At 40.2% G+C, this 21,028-nt stretch overlaps 1 long non-coding RNA gene across 4 annotated transcripts in view; it reads left to right on the forward strand.

Annotated features, from left to right (window-relative positions):
• LOC137150060 (uncharacterized) overlaps window positions 1-21,028 on the forward strand; it is a 216,817-nt gene that overhangs the window by 100,993 nt on the left and 94,796 nt on the right. For all 4 annotated transcript variants that reach the window (XR_010918893.1, XR_010918896.1, XR_010918890.1 and 1 more), the window contains one exon: window positions 10,350-10,512. This is a non-coding gene — a long non-coding RNA (uncharacterized lncRNA). The remainder of the gene's footprint in view (window positions 1-10,349; window positions 10,513-21,028) is intronic.

Below are 21,028 nucleotides of genomic sequence, written 5' to 3' on the forward strand. Positions count from 1 at the left end.
GCTGTGTCAAGGGTGCAAATAAGCTATTAATATTTTAGCATGCAGTTACAGAAACAAAAATGAAGCAGTACTTTGATCAAGAACAGGTGAGAGCACAAAGGCATGAAGAATATTGTTCAATCAATTAGCAGAATAGAGTTAAACACTCAAGTCTATCTCTAGGTTGAAAAATACAGCAGTCCAGTGAGGAAGAGGGTTAGAATTCCATGACAAAGCTCAGCGATTCTAAAATATGCCACAGTAAATCCTTTACAAGTTAAAAGGTAGTACCTTTGTCCCTAGAGCAAAGTGCATGTGACCTATTATAGGACTCCAGATATGGGGCTGAATCCTAAATCCAGTGAGGGGTATACCGGAAGATGTTTAATATAGGGCTTGTCTATGCAGGCCGTTATTTCTGATGAACTTCCTGTGTGGATGCTCTTATATAGACAGACATATGTCTGTCTCCTCCTGTTGCCTCTTGTTTTATACTTAATCTTCTTCCAAAGTGGATTCAGCTAATTTACAATAAGGCATTCTTGTTCCAGAATAAGAGAGCACACAGAGGGTGTTAATCGGGAATAGCTATTCCATTTTAAATTCACACCCTACCTGAATCTGAATTATTTTCCCAGTATAGAAAAGCCCACGAGTTTACATGCTCATTTTAAAATTACCAAAACTTTTAAGCCTGAAAAACTGAGTCAGAAATGTCAACAGAAGAGACTTTCCCATGATGACTCAGCATGTCTCCTTCCAGACTCAACTGGGCTCAAGTAATAAAGATTCACATCAAAGAAAGAAAAAAATGTCAAACAAAAATTTTGGAAACTCAAAGTTTCAGGGTGGGTCAATTCTTACTTAATTTTCATAGATTCACAGAATTTTAGATTGATAGGCTTGAATTCCCAAGTACACTAAGGCCTCTTTACGTCTGGCACTCTGGCGGTGTAAATGGGTGTAAATTATGATTGCATTTAAAGTCCCTTTTACACTTCCAGAGCTGTGTAAAGAAGCATTAATGTAAATGAGACGCAAGCCCGTACAGTTTAAGGCAAAAGGAACCAGTATGATGATCTAGTCTGATTTCCTTCATAACACAGGCCATAGAACTTCATGGAATCACTGAATGTAGGGAACGTTATTCGCCCAATAGCTTGTGAATGAACTTTTAGGAAGATGTCTTTTAAGAAGATGTCAAATCTCAATTTAAAGACTCCAAGTGATAACAAATGTGCCACTTCCCTTTACAAGCTGTTCCAATGATTAATTAATCTCTCTGTTAAAACGGTGCATTGTATTTCCAGTTATGTCTTTTTTGAACTGGTTGATTGAGAGTTACATAAATGTAGTGCTGAGGATGTGCCAAAAGAAGCATTGTTATTGCACAGGCATAGCATAGGTTTATGGTCTCATTTCTTATATTTGGCTGGAACTTGTCACTTCAGGACTTTAAACTCAGTTTACCTATCTGCAAAATGGGAATAATAACACGAAGGTGCCTTAGAAAGACGTTGTGAGGCTCAGTGTTTGCACAATGATTTGAAAGCCTTAGAGGAAAGGTTACATGACTGCAAAGCATTATTTTTAATAATAAGGAATCTGAGTTTTAAGCATTCCGTTTCAGAGATGGAATTAAACAGTGAACTGTGAAGCGGTAAGAGGAGTGCACACAAAGTGCTGAGTGGAGCTAGCAGAGGTGAAAACTGCAATGCAGGTATAATCCCAGATTGCTTGCAAAGCAGGTAATGAGCCGAAAGCTACAGTACAGTTAGAACTTTGAATGTATAAACTGCAGAGATGTAAAGGCTTATGAACAGAGCTAGGCGAGAAAGTTCTCAATAACAACCACAACAAAATTGGCATTAAATAGTTGACTTGCAAAAATGGGAAAGACTTTGCAATTTTGCATTGAATTTATTTGTAGGGATGAAAGACAGTTTTCAAAGACAACAAAAACGGTCAGTGTAACACCTTAAATTGTAAAAATAGCGAATTTCTGCCTGGGGCAAATCCACAAAGAAATACTAGTTTTGTTATGGGTAGCTGAATTCTCTGGCAGAAACAGTGACATTGGACCCTGGGTGAATTTCAGAAATGCCCATAATAGTACATTTGAGAGCCTAGTGCAGGTCTTCCTACAAACTGCTACCAGTGGAGGTAAATCATGAAAGTTAGCATCACTAGAATGATTTTGAGAAGAGTAATCGTGGCCTTTCACCTCACCCATCAGATTGAGGAAAATCTGCTTAACCAAGGCAGATATCATTCCTCCTCCTTACTTGGCTGGATTGCCATTGGTCATGTGGGAAAATAGGTGTGAGTTAGGAAAATGCATGGAGAAGTAGTTAAGGCTGCCATGGGGATTCTTGTATCCTGCCAAAAAAAGGAAGGAAATCTGTGAGACCTGAAGGGGGAGTGGAAAGACAAGAACGGCCACTGGGGCGTGTCAGATTTTGACATCACTTAATAATATATCTCAGCAAGATCTATAAAAAGACAATAAGATGGAGAGATCCATTTGATGTCTACACATTAATTAAAGTAATTCTGTGTAACAGAGGAAGAAGCACTGGTTCTGGGAATCTTTTGGCATGTATTTACTATTGTATGGAGTGGCAAACCTTAACCAGAATACGTGTATTACATTATTATTTACTGGGCATTGACAATCCACAGAGGAAGACAGGAACTGATCATCTAAATCAGGCAGACAATATGATTCAGCCACAAAATACATCAGGGTTGTTGGTTGATTGGAAAGCATGGCTTTAACACATTTTTTTTTTAACTTATAGGTTTAAATTTTCATAAGAACCTAAGTTAGTTAGGAACTTAAGGCCCATTGTCAACAGTGACTTAGGTACTTAGGGCCAGATTTTAAAAGTATTTAGACATCTGAAGATATAGGTAGGTGCCTGATAGAGATTTTCAAAAGTGTTCAGGTGCCTAACTCCTATGGGAGGTGCTTTTGAAAATCCCTGTAGATGCCGACCTACATCTTCAGATGTCTATATATCTTTAAGGTCTGCCTTTAGGAGCTTAAGTCTCACTGAAAGTCAGTGGGAAGCCTTCATGGGGCAAGACATGTACTTTAAGCAGGGATTTGAATTAAGAGAGAGTGGTTGTTGAAGATCTCAGCCCTGAAAACACTTTGGGTAAATCCTGGCCCCATTCCAGTTCATGGGTCGTGAACCAATCCCTGCCTAGAACAGAAGCTATCCATGTGCTACAGATTGTGCAAGTAAGCAAAGCTGCAGCTGCAGGTTAATCACACATTACTTTTGTTACTATTTCTTTGTCTACTAGCCACATATTATTTACAAGGCCATTTGTGAATTCGTGCTTTGTGCATTGTTAGCCTCTGTTTTCTTTCATTGTTTGTGCAAGGCCTACAAGTTTTTGTATAGGTACAGACCTACCGGCTGGCAAAACTCAGCCATAACTCAGCAATGTCTCGTTACTTGTCACTTGGATTGGGGGTGTCAATCAGTCTGACTGGAGGCAGCACTTACAGTTGTAAATGGCCTTACAATGCAGAGAGTGAGTCACAAACCAGTGAGCCAGATGAGAGAAGCCGAACTCACAGTCTGTAATAAACAGCAGCAGCAGAGAACAGCAGGGGTGAAAGAGAGAGCAGCTACACCATCACAGTTCAGAGCAAACGGCAAGGCAAAAATGACTCGCAACATGGGCCTGGGTGGCAAGTTTAATGTTTTGTAAGGAGACCTGCTAACTGCTGAGTCAGATGGAATCATACAGAGACTGCAATAAAACAAGCAGAACTAAAAGAGACATTTACAAACGTACCGTCTTCTGCACTCCCGAAGCACCATGCAGAACCCCTGACGTTCCGTCAATGTCATAGCAAGAGGCAGGGGGCAGCTACAGTCTTGGAGGCTGGTGGAAACCCCTTTATTGTAGCTCTACATGTTGGATTGTTAATTATAGAAGGCCAGATTTCAATAGATTTTTAAGGCCACTATAATCATCTGGTCTGACCTCCTGAACACCATGGGCTGAGGAATTTCACCCAGTTATTCCTGCAATAAGCCCAATAATTTAAAAAAATGCTCAGCCCCCAGCAGCTCCTGGGCATATCCAGCAGTCAGGGTCTGCATACCAAAGGGGAGGACACTTTGAAAGGACTCAGGGTCTGGGGCGCATCTATTGTCATCTGGCATAGCCTAGAGGAGAGTTCTTGTGTATTATCGCAGGGAGCGAACACCCAGCTGTCCCTGGCAAGATTCCCTCACGCTGCAGGCAGGTGGCAATAAGAGATTCCCAGCCCTGGGTGTCCCAAGAAGCATCACAGAAGATTTATGAGCTTGAGGAATTAATTTAAAAAAAAATTCCAGATGTGAATATGGTGCTCCTGAAAAGGAAGAGAAGATGGCAGGAGGCTGAGCTGGGTGTTATGCGGGCAAGTGCTCTGAAAGCTTGTCTTATCCCAGCCATCCCAGTACACCGTGACCATGGCCTGTAATATTGGTTTCAATGGAGCCACTCTTGATGTACACCAGGGAGATCAGAATCAGGCCCGTTATCTTCATTCATGGGTTCCTGTGAATTAAGCATCTACAAGGGCAGGAGCGTGTGCAGGGATTTCAATGTGACCCCTTTTGGAAGGACACTTTCTGGGGCCGGGAGGAGCTCACTTTCCCTCCCCTCCCTGTGGCCCCGGAGCTAGGAGAAGCTTGCTCTCTCCCCCACTGCCTCTGAGGCCAGGTGGAGTTCTGTGCCCCTACTTGTCCCCTCTTTGTGCATCCCCCTGTAGTAATAAAGGGGATTGTTAGCAGCTCTTTCTCCCCTGACATATGCAAAGGCTGCAGGCAGACATAGTGTGCAACTGGGGCATAGGCAAAGTGAGTGATCTTGGTGAAACAGGGATTGCAAGCTCTTGCCCAAAGGTTCCCCTCGTTCCCCCAGAAATTCCTGGAGGAAAAGGAGAGGCCCCAACACAAAAGCTGTCAAAGCGCTAGGCAGCAAAGTGCCTGCAGCTGACTGAGTACAGCCCCAGGAGAGGGCCCTGTAACCAGGTGTAGGCACTTCAGGGGAAATGCTGCAGAGGCTATAAAAGCCTGGCTGCAGAGTTGCTCTGGTTGTTTGGAAGAGGTTTGTTTTTTTGAAGGGTAGATGTGTGTGAGGCAGGGAATGGCTCTCGCTGGCAAACATATAGATACCTAGACTTTGAGGTAAGATACCTTACTTGAGTTCTTTCCTTTCCTGTGATTGCTCTGTTAACGAATGGCTTATGTTTGAAGGGAGGTTTTCCTGCATCTGTACCTTCTGTAATATCCAAAGCCAGGTTTCCACATACAACTCCCCACCCTTCTCCTGGCTCCCCCTTCAGAGCTGTTCCTTTTCCTCACAGATGCAATAAACTGCTTGGTAAAAGAGACACACAACATTTCTAATCAGTTAAAATTACTTTTGATCTATTTTTATTACAATATCTACTGGTTTGTGCAGGAATCTCTGAAGGGAACAGGCTCTAAGAATTGCCAGAGCAGGGGTTAGGACAAACCTGGCATTGTTTGTGAAGCACCATAACACAGTCTCTGATCTCTCTATTAGCTCTCACTCCTCATACAGATGCATAAAGGTATCTTCCTGCTGCTGGCATGTCCTATTACACATTTAAAGCAATAAATATTAGGAAAATGTTTCTCATTAGTGCTGGTACTCTTTGTCTTACATACGGATTATTACAGTTAGGGAAGGGAACGTTTGCCATAACTGGTAATCTAGGCTCTCTAATTAGTCAATCAAATCAAATTGTCTTTAGCAGCAAGCATGACACGATTGCACTACAATGGAAACACAAGGGGAGTCAGTTTTTACTACTGTCCTGCAGGCCTGTAACCCAGAGAGAATGAAATGGGTTTCTCAGTACAGACATTACATGTGGCATAAGACAAGGAATCTCAAAAAAATTCACAGTAGGGACCACATCTTAGCAGAGGGCTTGACTCAGACACTTCCTCTCCCATTCACAGTCAAGTCATTTCCCTGTGGCTATTAAGGCATTTGGCTACATGGAAAATTAATATTTAGGAGAATGTTTAGTGTGCTCTGAACTGTATTCAGATGGAACTGCTAGAAACAAGGGGGAGAGAGAGCATCGTACAACCAGCAAGGGCTCTGTGGACTGCCAAGGGTCCAAAGAACACAATCTGGGAACTACTGGCATAGGTTATTCATGATACTTGAGGGGGAGAAATCTGATTCCAACCAAATAAAATTTATTTTTTATGTTGTAAGCTCCAGGGGGTTGGAGATAATACAGTATAATTTCTCTGTCTATATTGCATGTACTATCAGTGTTTAAAAATAGTAGTGTAATTACAACTTTGTTCTTTGTTGCCACTCTCCTGTCTTGCACCCCGTGCTACCCTCATGTGAAGGGTAGAATAGGTAAATGGAACAATATATTGACCTACATAAGGGGAAGCCCAATTGTACTGGCAATTGTACTGACAAAAAAGTTGCAATAATAGAAAGCTCAGCATATTGAAAAAATTTTATATGCCAGAACTCAACCAGAACAGCAATGTGTATATGTAGCTAGGACCTATATGTTGTGTATCTTCAGTAAACACAGTTGTTAGGCGCTTTATTGGGTCTATGCAGTTTTTACATATTATTTAGTTGTGTAAAAAGTAAAAGCCACAACAATTTCACAGAGAGGTTTTTAAGGGCAGAAAGGGACAGCTGTGATAATTTAGCCTGACCCTCCAGGCTATGGAATTCCATCCAGTGGATGGAATTATTCTCTCTGCCATATTAGTATAATGCCATCAATCCCAGTAACTTTGGCATGCGCTAGAGAACATCTTTTAAAAAGCCATCAATTCTTTCTCTGGTGGTATTGCTCGAGACAGAATCTTCTTTGCTATTATAAACAGTTAGAAAAGCAGAGAAGGGAAAAGATAACTATAATCTGTGTGAGTTTTAGAATTGAATAAAGCACTTTGAATAAGGATTTCCCTTGAATTACAGTAGTAAATGTAGGCAGTGTAGTGTATTTATTAAGCAGAAAAAAGAAACAAATCTACCACTCCACGTTGCACGTGTCACTCTGTGCATGATTAGAATCAAATCCTATAAGCATCATAACGGAGCAGGAAAAATAGTGACTGCAGAAAGAATGGAAGAGGTGACATATAAAACTGAATGTGCTGAGTTTATAACATAGAATTCATTTTAGGAGAGATGCTTTGCATACAGGAGAGAGAATGCATTTATTGATCAAGCCAGATCAAGAGAAATGATCTGGTTTCATTCAATGTATCGCTTAGATTCTGGAAAATAACTGAATTCTGTAGTCAGCATCCAACAATATTTATTTATTTTGAAATATTGTTTTTAAAAGAAAAAAAATCAATAGAGTATCTTGTGCCAATAAAGCCTCAACTGGAATATTGTGTCCAGTTCTGAGTGCCACATTTCAGGAAAGATATGGACCAATACAATTGGAGAAAGTCCAGAGGAGAGTAACAAAAATTATTACAGGTCTAGTAAACATGACCTATGAGGGAAAAAATATTTTAAATGAATTTATTGAATCTGGAGAAGAAAAGGCTGAGGGGGGACACAACATTTTTCAAGTACATAAAAGGTTGTTACGAGGAGAAGGGTGAAAAATTGTTCACCTTAACTTCTGAGGATAGGACAAGAAGCAATGGGCTTACAATTTCAGCATGGGAGGTTTAGGTTGGACATTAGGAAAAACTGCCTAATTGTCAGTGTATTTAAATACTGGAACAAATTGTTTAGGGAGATTGTGGAATCTCCATCATTGGAGGCTTTTAAGAACAGGTTAGACAAACACCTGTCAGAAATGGTCCAGTTATTACTTAGTTCTGCTTTGAGGGCAGCGGATTGGACAAGGTGACCTTGAGGGGTCCCTTCCAGTCCTACATTTCTATTATTCTATAACCTGAAAACTGGGATTGGCACATGATGCGTCCAACTTGAAAAAAACATTCGGCAAAAGGATATATATTATACAAACACACAGAGACAGACAGACAGACACTCACACCTCCACCCCCTCAGTCTCATTAGACGAAGTAAAGGGAAAAAAATCGATTCATCTTTCTAGATTACTTTATATCTGCCCTGAGTTCACATTTTAAAAAGGAAATTTCAAGACTAGGGAAATATTTCAAAGAACAGTCTTCAAAACAAGTCAGAATGTACCTGCCATTTATATATATTTTCTTGCCACTCACTTGATGAAAGTACTATGAAAGTATTTAGTAAAACGTGGAATTTATACAGTAACTTTCAACTTCCATTTTTTATTTTTGCTTCCATTATACAATTTAACATTAACATTAATTAATTCTCACTCCCTACTCTGGGATATCAGTCAGTAATATTAGGACAATTTTACAGATGGGGAAACTGAGGCACAGTGAGCTTAAAAATGACTTATTCAAGGATTCTGAGAAAGTGTTCATGTCAGAGTCACATCTAGGTTGAATAGCTATTTTCACCACAAACCTTGCCCTGGTCTCAGACTCTGTAGGGATGAGTGCAGATGTACATCACAATTGCACCCCTGGCAATGGGCTCTGACTTCATAAGCATAAAATAATGAAGGCCCCTCTCCAAGAAAAGCGGAATGTGAAGATGGCTTCTTCTAGAGGAAAGTGTCTTTGACCGAGACCTATAAGACCTTATGGCTGTAAGGAAAATAAATTGCTCTGTATGCAACAGGAGTATTTCAAAATCATTAGCTCGGGGACATTTTATGGCTAATCACATGCTGTATGCAGGCCTATTTCTTATTTGATATTATTGAAAATATAGGGTGTTGAAATTCTTTCAGATTTCTTGATTGGCTCTTTAATGACAGAGTAATCAAAGGTGTTTTTTCAGAGTTGCAGTTTTAGCTCCAGTGTCTTGATCAAAACACCAACTTGGGAGAATTCCATTCTGCCTCCTTAAATTCCTTCTGCAATTTCATCTGGATGCAGGATTCTTCCTCCTCCACTGTTCTCTATGTGGCGGTGTGCTGCCATGCTGTTCCACCCCAAATCTGGCTGCATTTCATGGGGCTGATATAGTGACTCCTCTCTGAGTGTGTTGCTTATTGATACAAAAACCTTTACATCCTTAGCATTTGTCACCTGCAGATCTCAAAGCAGTCTGCAAAAGTGTGGGGGGGAGGAATTAAATGCTTGAGATCTTCAGGGATGAAAAGATTTAAAAAACGTAAAATATTAAATAGCCTTTATGTGCAGCTAGTCTACTAAGTGCTGAAACTTTGGAGCCACCGTTGGTATGAACAGGTGAGGTCTGACAGACGTGTTCTGTCTCTATAGAGACATATCTGACATCTTTGCCTCCCTTTTGTTGAAATGCAGTAAAGTTTATTGACTCTTTGAACTTCTTTACACAGACATGCATTCTTAGGAGGAAAGGAAATGGCAATATAAGCAGTTTTCTCTTTGTTTCCTTACAACCATTAGCATACAGTCCAAAGTTACTAGCATGGGGAAAAGAAGAATCTATTAACATGTGGGGTAAAAATATATCGGAGGGGAGAAACCAGTGAGTAATCTGCCTGCAGTTTTATATTAGAAAAGGATTTTTGCTTCCAACCTATATGTGGCAGTTTAATTAAAAAACGTATTGTATAAATCATAGACAATGGAGGGTTGTGGTTTTTTTTAATGCTGGAGTATTTAAAATATTCACTATGCAGGTTTGATACTCAGAAGAATTAATCAAACTGTCAGGCCCGAGACCAGACTCTGCAGAAAAACACACAGCGGTGTGTCATGGTTACCTAGCAACCATAGCTGAAGAGGTTAAGGTGGAAACTGCTGTCATTTTCTTATATTGGAGCTTGTTTTTTCTCTCCACACTGTGTGTGTATTTCTTTTTCCAACAGATAGTCTTTTGTATGTTTTAATGATTCTGTGTTACAGCTCCCAAAATGACTTACTATTTTGGAGATTTAAAAATGCAGAATGCTGAGGCTTTGAACATTGCATATATACAGGAGCAGGAGCTGTTAACCTGGGTTGTGTTTGTAGAGCTTCCCAATTTTGAGTGGCAAGGTGCTTAATTTTACCGTAATTTATTTCTGCTGGGCAAATGTGGTCAGCCAGGGGCAGGCACGGTTCCCTGTGACTCAGTACTGAACCAGTGCTCCAACATGGTGCAGAGGGATGGGGAGTGCGCTGCCCTGCTGGAGATGTTGCCTGGCATTTAAAAGTGAGGTCCTCCCCACTTACGGGCATTAAAGATTCCCTTGTGCTTTTGATAAAAGTAGGGATTGTTAACACTGGTGCAAATTCCTGTTTCGGTAGTACTTTCTACATCCTTTAATTTCCCATGTACTTTTACAGGTTGTTCTTCACATTCACATCTGAAAATCAGAGACAGGCTTGGAGATAAAAATAGTGGAATTCCCCCAAGTTCCACGACAAACTAAGCCCCACCCATGTCAGACACCAAAACGAAGCACCAAACAAATGCGCCTCTCAAAATACAGTGTGCAGAATTTCATATGTGAGTACCCCTTTTATTTCTTGTGTGCTTTGATTAACAATAAATAGGGGGAAATGTCGATGTTTAACTTTAGTCTTCAGAGTTAACACCCCATTGAGATGAACAGGAATAAAGTTCACACATTCCCCACCCACTGTTCGAAAAGAAAAAAAATCAGGTCACTGAACTGTGGTATTCAACTTTTACTAGAAACTGTTAACCCACCTTGTTGTGTGTTGCTAACTGTCTACCAGATTTCATCACATGTGTAGCTGCTCTTCAGCAGTGAGTGAATTGATTCTTCTCTATCATTTGAAAAATCCACAGCAAAGTTTCTCTGTTGGTTTATGAGAGTTAAGGTTTAATCTAAACTATGATTTGATTTTCCTGCATCCAGAGTTGCAAGGAGTTTTCATTTTGTGCTGAGCCAAAGCCTTTCTAACGTGGGCAACAATCTGAAAAGAAATCATGAACTTCTCATGATTTAACCCCATCTGTTGCTTCTGTGGATTATGTTTTCACTGAACTAAAATCTGAATATACACACACATCTCTAAATACATATGCACCGATGAAATCTATGCAAGAAGGGGATAATGATGGGGTAATGTTTCAACCTTCATGTACTCTGACTCCTTGCCAAAAGCTGCACTGAAGCTGGTTTGAAGGGGTCTCTCACTGGCTTGTAACAACCCCTATATTTTAGACTAACAAGCATCTGCCAGATAGACTAGTGCTGGCGCTCATTGAATGAGCACTCTGATCACTTCTCACACCAAAGCTATCCTTTGGAATATGCAGCCCAGGAGTCCAGGTCAGCTTGGAAGGAAGCACTGGAAGATATTGTCTCTTTCCTATTGGCTGACTCACAGTCTATGAAATATTTATGGAAAGCACAAGGTTTGGAAGCTATGGATCATGCTATTAGGAGTGAGGACTTTGCAGGATGCAAAGGAGGATTATAGCTTCCATTTCTTAAACCAAATGAAATAAGAGACGAGGGAGGAATTTGCAAGTGAGAATCTGGGGATGGTAAAGGAAATGGGTGGCTTGGGTTTCCATCCCCATAAGGACTCTGAGTTGCTAGCTATATTTTTCAAACCCCCAACATAGGCCAGATATTTGGAGTATTCTGGAAATACTGTTTCCAGCCACAGTTTGGAGACTACTGTTTGAGAAGTGTTCACTGGAGTGTAGGACCTGTTGTACCATTAGCCTATCCAGTCAGATATTTACCAAACTGCATCTAGGGAACTGTACAATGCTGCACATGGTGTGTGTGCAAGTGTGGAGGGCAGGGGGTTCCTTCTTCTGTCCTTATGGTAATAATTTTATGCCCTGTAGCATAAAATGCAATTACTCTTGTTTCAGCTGGCATCACTGCCCAGTGCTAATTTTGCTTATAAATTATCCAGCAATAGAATTTGATGTGATGACTTCCTATGGCTGCACATCCTCAGGCTTTGACTAGACACACTATATGAAACAAGTTATTTCCTTTTATTTATTCTGAATGTACCGGCCATTCATTTAATCAGCTTGATCCCTCGTTCTTTTATCATGGAACCTGGTAAAAAAGAAAGGGACTGATCAGCTTCCACTGTAACTGTTGTCATCTGAAATAGATTGGTGCAATCCTCTCTCTTCTCCAGTACAAGTTCTCCAGTGCTCTGCTGTCACCATTTTGTTGAATTAACAGACCTGGAGACTGATGACCTCTATTCATCAAGGACAATGTCAGTTTCCATCACATTGTGCCTTACCCTGAAATGGAGAGGTCTGGCATGAGGATGGGAGTTGAGTTCCCATGGTTCATTCAATCCTCAGGCCTTGTTCTCAGAGTCCTTAAAAGGGGAAGCCAGTTTCAGACAGATTTTATGATGTAATTGTGATGTGAAGACCTTTTACTTTAATGATCGGCATAGACCTTCCCATCTCAGGCCTATAGAATGGAAATGACTTTTGGTCACTAAACCAATCAGAGATGATATTGAATTGATGGCTTGGTTATAAAAAGGTATGGATCCTGCTCCCCAATCCTCAGTCATCCATTTACTTGGCATCCTTGTTCATCCTAGACTTGGTTTACACCAATCTCAGATTAGATTTCCCCCTTTGCCAAGAATTTGTGTCTGCCATTGGTCCTTTTGAAATCACATTGTGATACAGGAAGAAAGGTGTGTATTAGAGCGTAACAGCCAGTTAAGCTCTCCCAAGCATTCCCAAAGTTAGAGGGACGTGTCAATTTAGTAGTATTATTTATTTAATTTATTCTAGCAAATAAATAAAGTTTGCTTGTTAAGAGGGAATTTCTGGCCTCTCTCAACTCCATTTGTGACTTCATCTGCTGGAAGATTTGCCTCTGGCAATGGGTTAAAAATAATAGCGGTTCTGCAAAATTGATGAAAGCTTCAGGGTAAATGTTACTTTAACATTGGTGGCTATCACACAAACAAGACTTAAATCCTGGAACTTATGAAAAGATAATGAGAGAAGATTTCAAAACTTCCATTGTCTTTATAGTTTTAAAAATGTCACTTTGGAACCAAACAAAGATACAGCAAATCTTAGATGGGCACAAAGCCTCTAAGAGGAGCCAATATTGAAAGGGCTGAGAAGATTTACAGATTCCAATTCTTGGGGATATTTAATAATAATAATATTAGGTCTCTTATTGTTCCAAGTTGTTAATCATGTTTACTACAGTAATGCCTAAGGGCCAACCAAAGTTGGAACCCATTGTGCTAGGTGCTGTACAAACATAGTAGTCCCTAGAACTAAGCAATTTACTAAAAGAGGATCAGTATCATTATCCCCACTATAGAGAAGGGGAAACCAAGGCACAAAGAGACTCACCCACGGATCACACAGCATATCAGTACTGGAGTCAGGAGTAGAACACAGAAGTCCTGACTGTCCATTATCTCCCATGGGATACACAGTAGAGGAGCAAAAAGCATTTGTTGCAATGCCACGTCATCACTCAGATGTCACAGTGATGTGCTGCATAAATACCTTGGTAAATTTCTTATTCTTTAACTAGTAATGTGTTTGACAATATTTTGACTAATTTATATTTAGTTTATCCTAATGTAGAGGGAAGTGCTTCTAGACTAATATAGCTTCTTGGGTACTAGAATGGCATCAGGGTATCCTGCTTCTGCTTTGAGAACACAGTGTATATATAAATATATCTCCTTCCAGAAGACAGAACCCTCTCTCTAGTAGAAGTACACATGGCAGGTGACACCTGATATTTGAGGATGGGACTCAGAGTTCAGCAGTAAAATCCCAGCTTTGCCAGGGTCTTGTCCTGCTATCTTGGACAGCTGTCTGTCTCTGAGCTTCAGCTTGCTCATCTTAAAATGGGTATAGTAATAGGTCCCCTACCTCACATGGGTGTGAATCACGATATATACTATAGGCATGATAAGCAGGAATTGCCTCCCAGAGAGTGTCAGGAAGAAGAATTAAGCTGTATGAAGCTTTGAAAATGTAAAGCTCTACAGGTGCTAGTATCTTTAATCCTGAAGGATCCCAACGTGCTCTGCAGCCTGGAGAGGTTAAATTACAACAGATAAAAGCAGATACAACCGTTGTCATATACAGCATACACTACATCATCATTGTCAGATAACAAGGGTGCAGTTGTAAGAATAGGGGAGGTTCGCTGGAGCAATGTTTGCAGCTTGCATCTTTGATCTGATGAGACCTTGTAAATATTAATGTTGTAAAAGGCATTCGTAATTTAATAGTGAACATCGCTAACTGGGCAGACGAAGCCACTGAAGCAGTTGTGCTAGTGAACCAGCCATTATTGTGGCAAACACAGAACAGATTATCACCGACTAGCATTCAAATCCATTTATTAAAGCCTGCTCATTTCCCCACTGTTTAGAGAGATGCTGTTAATTGTTTACTGGGCCTCTATTTTTGCTGTGATCACAGACCTGGGGTTTGAGGAAAGTGACTCTGCCACATTTTCATATGTGTAAATACAGAGTCCCAGGCACTTTATATCCAAGTCTCAGAGGACAAGAAGTTGAGGGGAAGACATCATGCATCTCCAGTGAAAAGACTTAAGTGTTGTCATCCACTTTTCTGCTTGCTCAAAGACCAGAGACAGAGCAGAGAGAATGAAAACACCTCACTAACCTTTAAAATGAGTCCCAGTCCATTTCTGTGCATCCTCCAGTGCTCACCACGTCTTCTCATGGTGAGTGCACATAATCATCCAGATGACATTCATGCCACCTCATTACCTCTTGTGAATTTGTATTCTTTCATTGTGTTTAGATCCTGCATATCACCAATATCTCAAAAACAGCCGGTTTAAAAAAAACCCCAAAAATAACATCTATGTGTAAAACAGATTACCCTGGGGATAAAATGTACTGCAAACACAGAACCATTCACATGCTTCTATAGCACACATCCCACCTGCTCAGGAGATGTGTATCTGCTTTAATGGTGGTGCACATGGCTGCAGCATGAGAGAGACTGTGGTCTCCAAGGGTACCCTGGCTGGATCTACATTCTTATGGGAGTTTTCCCTTTTCATATGGCAATATAATTGCATCTTCCCTGCACTCTGTTAAAAGCTGCACAAAGGAAGCCCTTTGCAGAGCACAAGAAGAAGTTTTATAGTTTATAGTTTTATATGATATCTGTTATTGAGCCCCTTTACTGGCACTTTGTCTGTTAATTAGCTATTTACATATCTATAGACATAAAGCACTTTCATAATACCCCTTTTCCTTTAGGAAGGATCATCTAGTGGGTTAGGAACTGGAATGGGAATATGTCTTCCTGCCTGTGTTTGAGATTTCCTTCATGACCTTATGCAATTTACTTAACCTCTCTGAACTTCATTTTCCCCCTCTGTAACTTAAGGATAATACTTACAGTATTGCCAAGCCCAAACATCCAAAAATGATGAGTCAGGCATCCCAAAACCATGAGACCTTGAAAAAAAGTATATTAAATTGTGAGTGACTTTAATTTGCCTTCTACTTCCCAAGCCTTAAGGGAGCACTTTTGTTTAGTTTTCAAGCTATTCTCCACAGAAACTTACTTAAAGAAAGAAAGAAAAAGAAAGCTGAATGTCATATTTTCACATGACTCCAGAAGCTGAGAGTTTAAGAAAAACATAAAATATCAAAAGACTCTCAACAAAATTGTGGGAGTTGTCAGCTTACAACAATCCTGGGAGGTAGGTGAGAATAAATTTAATTAAAGAATAACTTCATTTTGTTCCATTGAAGTCAATGAAACTATTTATGTGTTTAAAGTTAAACACATAAGAATGGCCATTCTGGATCAAACCAATGGTTCATCTAGCATAGTATCCTGTTTTTTGACAGTGCAAGATGCTTCAGAGGGAATGAGCACAAGAGGTTAATTATTAATTGATTATTCAGTCCCAGCTTCTGACAGTCAGAAGTTTAGGGACACCCAGAACCATGGGGTTGCATCCCTAACCATCTTGGCTAAAGAGTGTTGTTGTAGCCATGTTGGTCCTAGAATATTAGAAAGACAACGTGGGTGAGGTGATATCTTTTATTGGACCAACTTCTGTTGGTGAGAGAAAAAAGCTTTCGAGCTTACACAGATCTCCTTTTTTCTTGAAGAACTCTGTGTGAGCTCAAAAACTTGTTTCTCTCACCAACAGAAGCTGATCCAATAAAAGATATTACATCACCCTCCATATCTCATCTTGGCTAATAGCCAAAAGTCCTCCAGGAATTTATCTAATTGTTTTTTTAACCCTATTATACTTTTGGCCTTCACAACCTCCCCTGTCAATGAGTTCCACGGATTGACACTGCATTGGGTGAAGAAGTACTTCCTAAGTTTGTTTTAAACCTGCTGCCTATTAATTTAATTGGGTTACCCCTGGTTCTTGTGATATGTGAAGGCATAAAAAATACTCCTTATTCACTTTCTCTACACCATTTGTGGTTTTATAGCCTTCTATCATATCCCCCTTTAGTCATCTCTTTTGTCAGATGAACAGTCCCAGTCTTTTTAATCTCTCCTCATATGGAAGCTGTTCCATACCCCTAGTCATTTTTGTTGCCCTTCTCTGTACTTTTTCCAATTTTAAGATACCTTTTTTGGGATTGGACAACCAGGACTACATGCCCTACTCAAGGGTGGTTATACCATGGATTTATAGAGTGGCATTATGATATTTTCTGTTTGTTAGTTTTTGACTGAGGCTGCACGTTGAGCAGATGGTTTTCAATGAACTATCCATGATGACTCCCATGATCTTTCTTGAGTGGTAATCACTAATGTAGAACCCATTATTTTGTATGTGTAATTGCAATTATTTTTTTCCATTGTGCATTACTTTGCTTAAATGTTTTGCTAAGGCCACAGTGGCTTGAGAGACACGATAACCAAAGAAATAGATAGTTACAAACGAATGGGAATGAAATAAAGCCAGTGACATATGATATGATTTCTTTTTCCAGAAACTATGTGACCAAACGGCATAAAGAATACATTCTGTAAATATAATGAACATTCATTTTACTGCAGTTGGGTTGTTTATGGAGCGGGTCTTATCTTCTCTCTCCTTTTCTCCTGAAAAACAATTAGCTACAAAAAGAGGACACAATTTTAAATATAAATGTTGGAACACCAAGCTCCCCATATCAGAAGTTAGGATTTAGGAGACAGGTCGTTAGCATGCGCAGTCGGATTAAATCATAGTCCCAACAGAAACCAGTGGTAGTTTTGGTAAAATGGCCTTTCTAAGGGAAAGGAAGCAAGTGAGTGTGATGCTGTCAGAGACACTAAGCTGCATGAGAGGTGACAGTAAGCAATGAGGATATTTGGCATTTAAAGAGACGCTCCGGAGATCTGAGCTCTGGACAGCTGTATTGCTGACTTTTATTTTTGTACAGTTGTTATTATTTATTCTGGTAATGTGCCAACAATGTGCCTGAACACGGCATAGGACACAGATCAAGGCAATTCCTAAATATGGTTCTGCTTTATTTATTATTTGCAGGGCTTTTTTAACATCTTAGTGTTACATCTTAGGGTTCCATTGATTTTTATGGGTTGAGTAATTTAGCTGCTCATTGATTCATTTGCTTTCTAGAAGTCTACATCTGTTTCTGTAATCACCCTGCTTTAGGGGAGAGCGGAGGAACGAATATGAAATGTACATTCTGCTCCTGCCAGGTTCTTTCACCCATTTTTCCCCACCCATTGATTGTGTCATGTTAAGTTGTTTTTTGTTTTTGTTTTGGTTTTTTTAAGTTATTGATTATCATAACACGCCCCACGTGTTGTTCATTCATTGCACCAGTCTGGCTGAGACCGATCCAGGGTTCAATATGTCAGTTACTAAGGAGCTGCAGGCATGGGGTTAATTTTGCATCCCTTGTTCAAACCTTGGATAAAATGTTCTCTGTGCAGGGGACGTGTGCTGGTTGTAGTCCACCTCTTGCCTAAAGGCTGGGTGTACAAAGCTGAACATCTGGGCTTCTTGATTCTGTTGTACAGCCCATGTAGGCCGAGACAGAGCCACTGCAGAGGGGGTAAGGGGAAATGTTGTACCCAGCGGGTCATCCTCTCAGTTCCTGGTCCCATTGGCCAATGCTCCAATCAAGAACTCCCCCAGTTTACCCACTGTCCTTCCCGACATCCCTGCTGCACAGAGAGCCCTGGCAGTCTCACATGGGCACTGGGAAAAGAAAGAGACTCCTAAGGCAGAGCCCAATCCTGTAGATCTCTTTCATGCTGTGGCATTGTTGGAAAGTCGGGGGAGGAGTGCAGGGGGAAGGCTTTTGCTACCAATATTTTCTTCATCCATCCCCAAAAGTGCAAAGCCTTCAAGGAACTTTGGGGATTTTTTTGTTTAATATTTTTTGTATGAAACAATAATTGCACAGCCCCTGTACTGTATTTATAACTGTATAGCATTTCTGCAATGCTTTTTCCTTGTATAACAGATCCAATTAGAGCACATTATATTGTCAGAAGCATCAGAGGAAAAGAGAGTTGGTATTAAATCTCCAAACACAGGCATACACACATATATACAAGGAACCAAAACAACACTACTGAAAACCTTTCCACTATAAAGCTTGGGGCCTCATTACACTGTAGTAACTCCTGTAAAGTCAGATGCAGAACAACCTACAGATGGTATATTGAGAAGGGGGGAAAATGGATGTTCTCAGGATCAGAGCAGCACCCGACCAAAAAACCTGGTGAAGTGATGATTTTATATGCTTCCTTGCTCATACAGATAGAGTGCATGTAGTACGGGTATGTTTGATAGATGAGACAGCCAATTTGAGATTGCAGACAATAGTAGGTGATGGAGTTGAATAACAATGACCGAGGAGTAGCTTTCATTACTTACAAAGCAGTACTTGTATGACTGCAACTTAAAACTCCTAGAAATAGTTCATCAAGACTCGTGGAGGACCAAAAGCCTGTTTTTCTTTCGTCTCTTGCAGTAGTTTCCAAAAGGTCATCAGTTGCCAGTCACCATCTCCAATAAATGCTCCAGCTTCTACATTCATTCAGTGTAAACTCCAAAACCACATTATTACATTACAATATCTCCAGACTCTCCCCTTTGAAGATGCCCATTGTGTTTTGGGTAATACACAATTCAATTTAAAGAGACATTCCTCCATGCTGCATTAGACAAGCAGGTAGAGATTAGAATAACAATGTCTGGTGCAGCCTTTATCAGAGGGAAGTTGTTGAAAAGTCGTCATATATTTTCTCCAGAGGGTGAACATGAAGGAAATAAAAACCAATTTGTTTGTATTTCAAAATATTCTTACAGCTTAAATATTAAAATCAGTGTAAATGAAATTACTGTACAGTCTGCCTACTAAATATCCCACTGTTTGTTTGCATTTGAATGAGTCATTCTTCATATCCTCACCGAAGAACCTTACGTAGCATTGCCGGTGAGGAACAGTCTACCCCAGAAACAGACATAGTTGAGTGGTAGGCCATGTGACTCCAACACTTTTATGCACCCATAAAGCATTGTTCAGATGTGTAAACTGGATCCCTTACCTTAATCTTATTGTCTGTAATGTCTGAGTGGACTTTGGTATACAAATGTAAGATATGGTGATGATTCTTCATATTCTGATATAGGGCAACAACTACAGGCCATTAAAATTTAAAACCAACTCTAGACCAACGATGGATAAATTTCAAGATTTAGTGGATCAAATCTCACCAGATAGCCATTCACATTTTTGGGTGCTTATCCAAAATCCCATTGGTTTTTAAATCCATCTGGGTATCTCACACTTACTCCTGGGATTTTTAATAATGCCAGTCAGAAATTACTCCAGAGAGTCTGTTTCATGGTATTTCCATTTCTTTTCCTAGCACAAGCCAAGAAGTGAAAATGTCCAAGAAAGGCTTGTGGGGTTTTGTTTTTTTGTAAAACACTGAGGGAGATATGGTGGGCAAGGTGATATAGTTGATTGGACCAATTTCTGTTGGTGGAAGAGACAAGCTTTTGAGTGACACAGAGATCTTCCTCAGGTCCACTTCAAAAACAATGTTGTACACTGTAGTATTATTAATATTATAGTAGCAGCCATGCACCTCAATCATGATTTGAGACCCCATTATTCTAAGCTAGGATTTCTCATCTCTCGTAACCCCCAGCAAGGTCCAGAAAGGCAATCAGGGGAGTTGCAAGGTTCTGAAAATTTTCAATACAGCTAAAGCAAAGAAAATCTTACTCCCTCACTTGCCACAAACCTTTTCCCTTCTAGGCCAAGTATTCAGTGTCAGCCTCTCAAAACACAAACTCACACACATTATAGGCTTATCATTGTTATTGTGGATACGTTTTTTACTCTTTTATACTAAATGAAAGTGGGGTCGAGAACATCTTTGACTGAGTAAGGGTGAAACTAGCCTGAAAAGATTGAGAAACATTGGACTTAAGCAATCTAAGACCCAAAGCAAACTCCCAGATCTTGAACACACTCAAACTTCAGGGAAGGCTGGATGTAAATCTCAATCAAAAAGTCTCTGCTGGCCCTTTTCATTATAAGACAACCCACTTGAATGCAGTCCCTTCTCCTGTGAATTTTGATGAAGTTAGGACTCAGATGTTCAGTCTTTGGTTTAGTCCCACCTCTCATTTTATTTTACATGAACTTCTTTGTGCATCCATTGTCCTTTCCACTAACCTCACTAATGGGGAAATGGCCTCTTGGAGGCAGAAGTAGTGCACAAATCTTATTCAAGCAGAATTTCTGAAGAACATGACAAACACACCCCTTGCAGGTTTTACAACATTTGTGCATGGCATTATATAGACATTTATTTCAAAAGATAATTGAGAGGGGAGTCTAAATCTAGACAGCAGATTAGCATCAGAAGGAAGCTGTGCTGCACATGGAATTAGAACAATGACACAGAACGTTGTCATTGTTCTTGTTACTCCTACTCCTGGTTACTCAGCTCGTCTACATGACATAATATAACAAAGGACTAGGTGCTTCCAGCTGGTAGGCACATGAGC

This window comes from Emydura macquarii, unplaced genomic scaffold, assembly GCF_026122565.2.
Source record: "Emydura macquarii macquarii isolate MOO-44397 ecotype Brisbane River unplaced genomic scaffold, CSIRO-AGI_Emac_v2 contig_113, whole genome shotgun sequence".
Taxonomy (NCBI): Eukaryota; Metazoa; Chordata; order Testudines; family Chelidae; genus Emydura; species Emydura macquarii.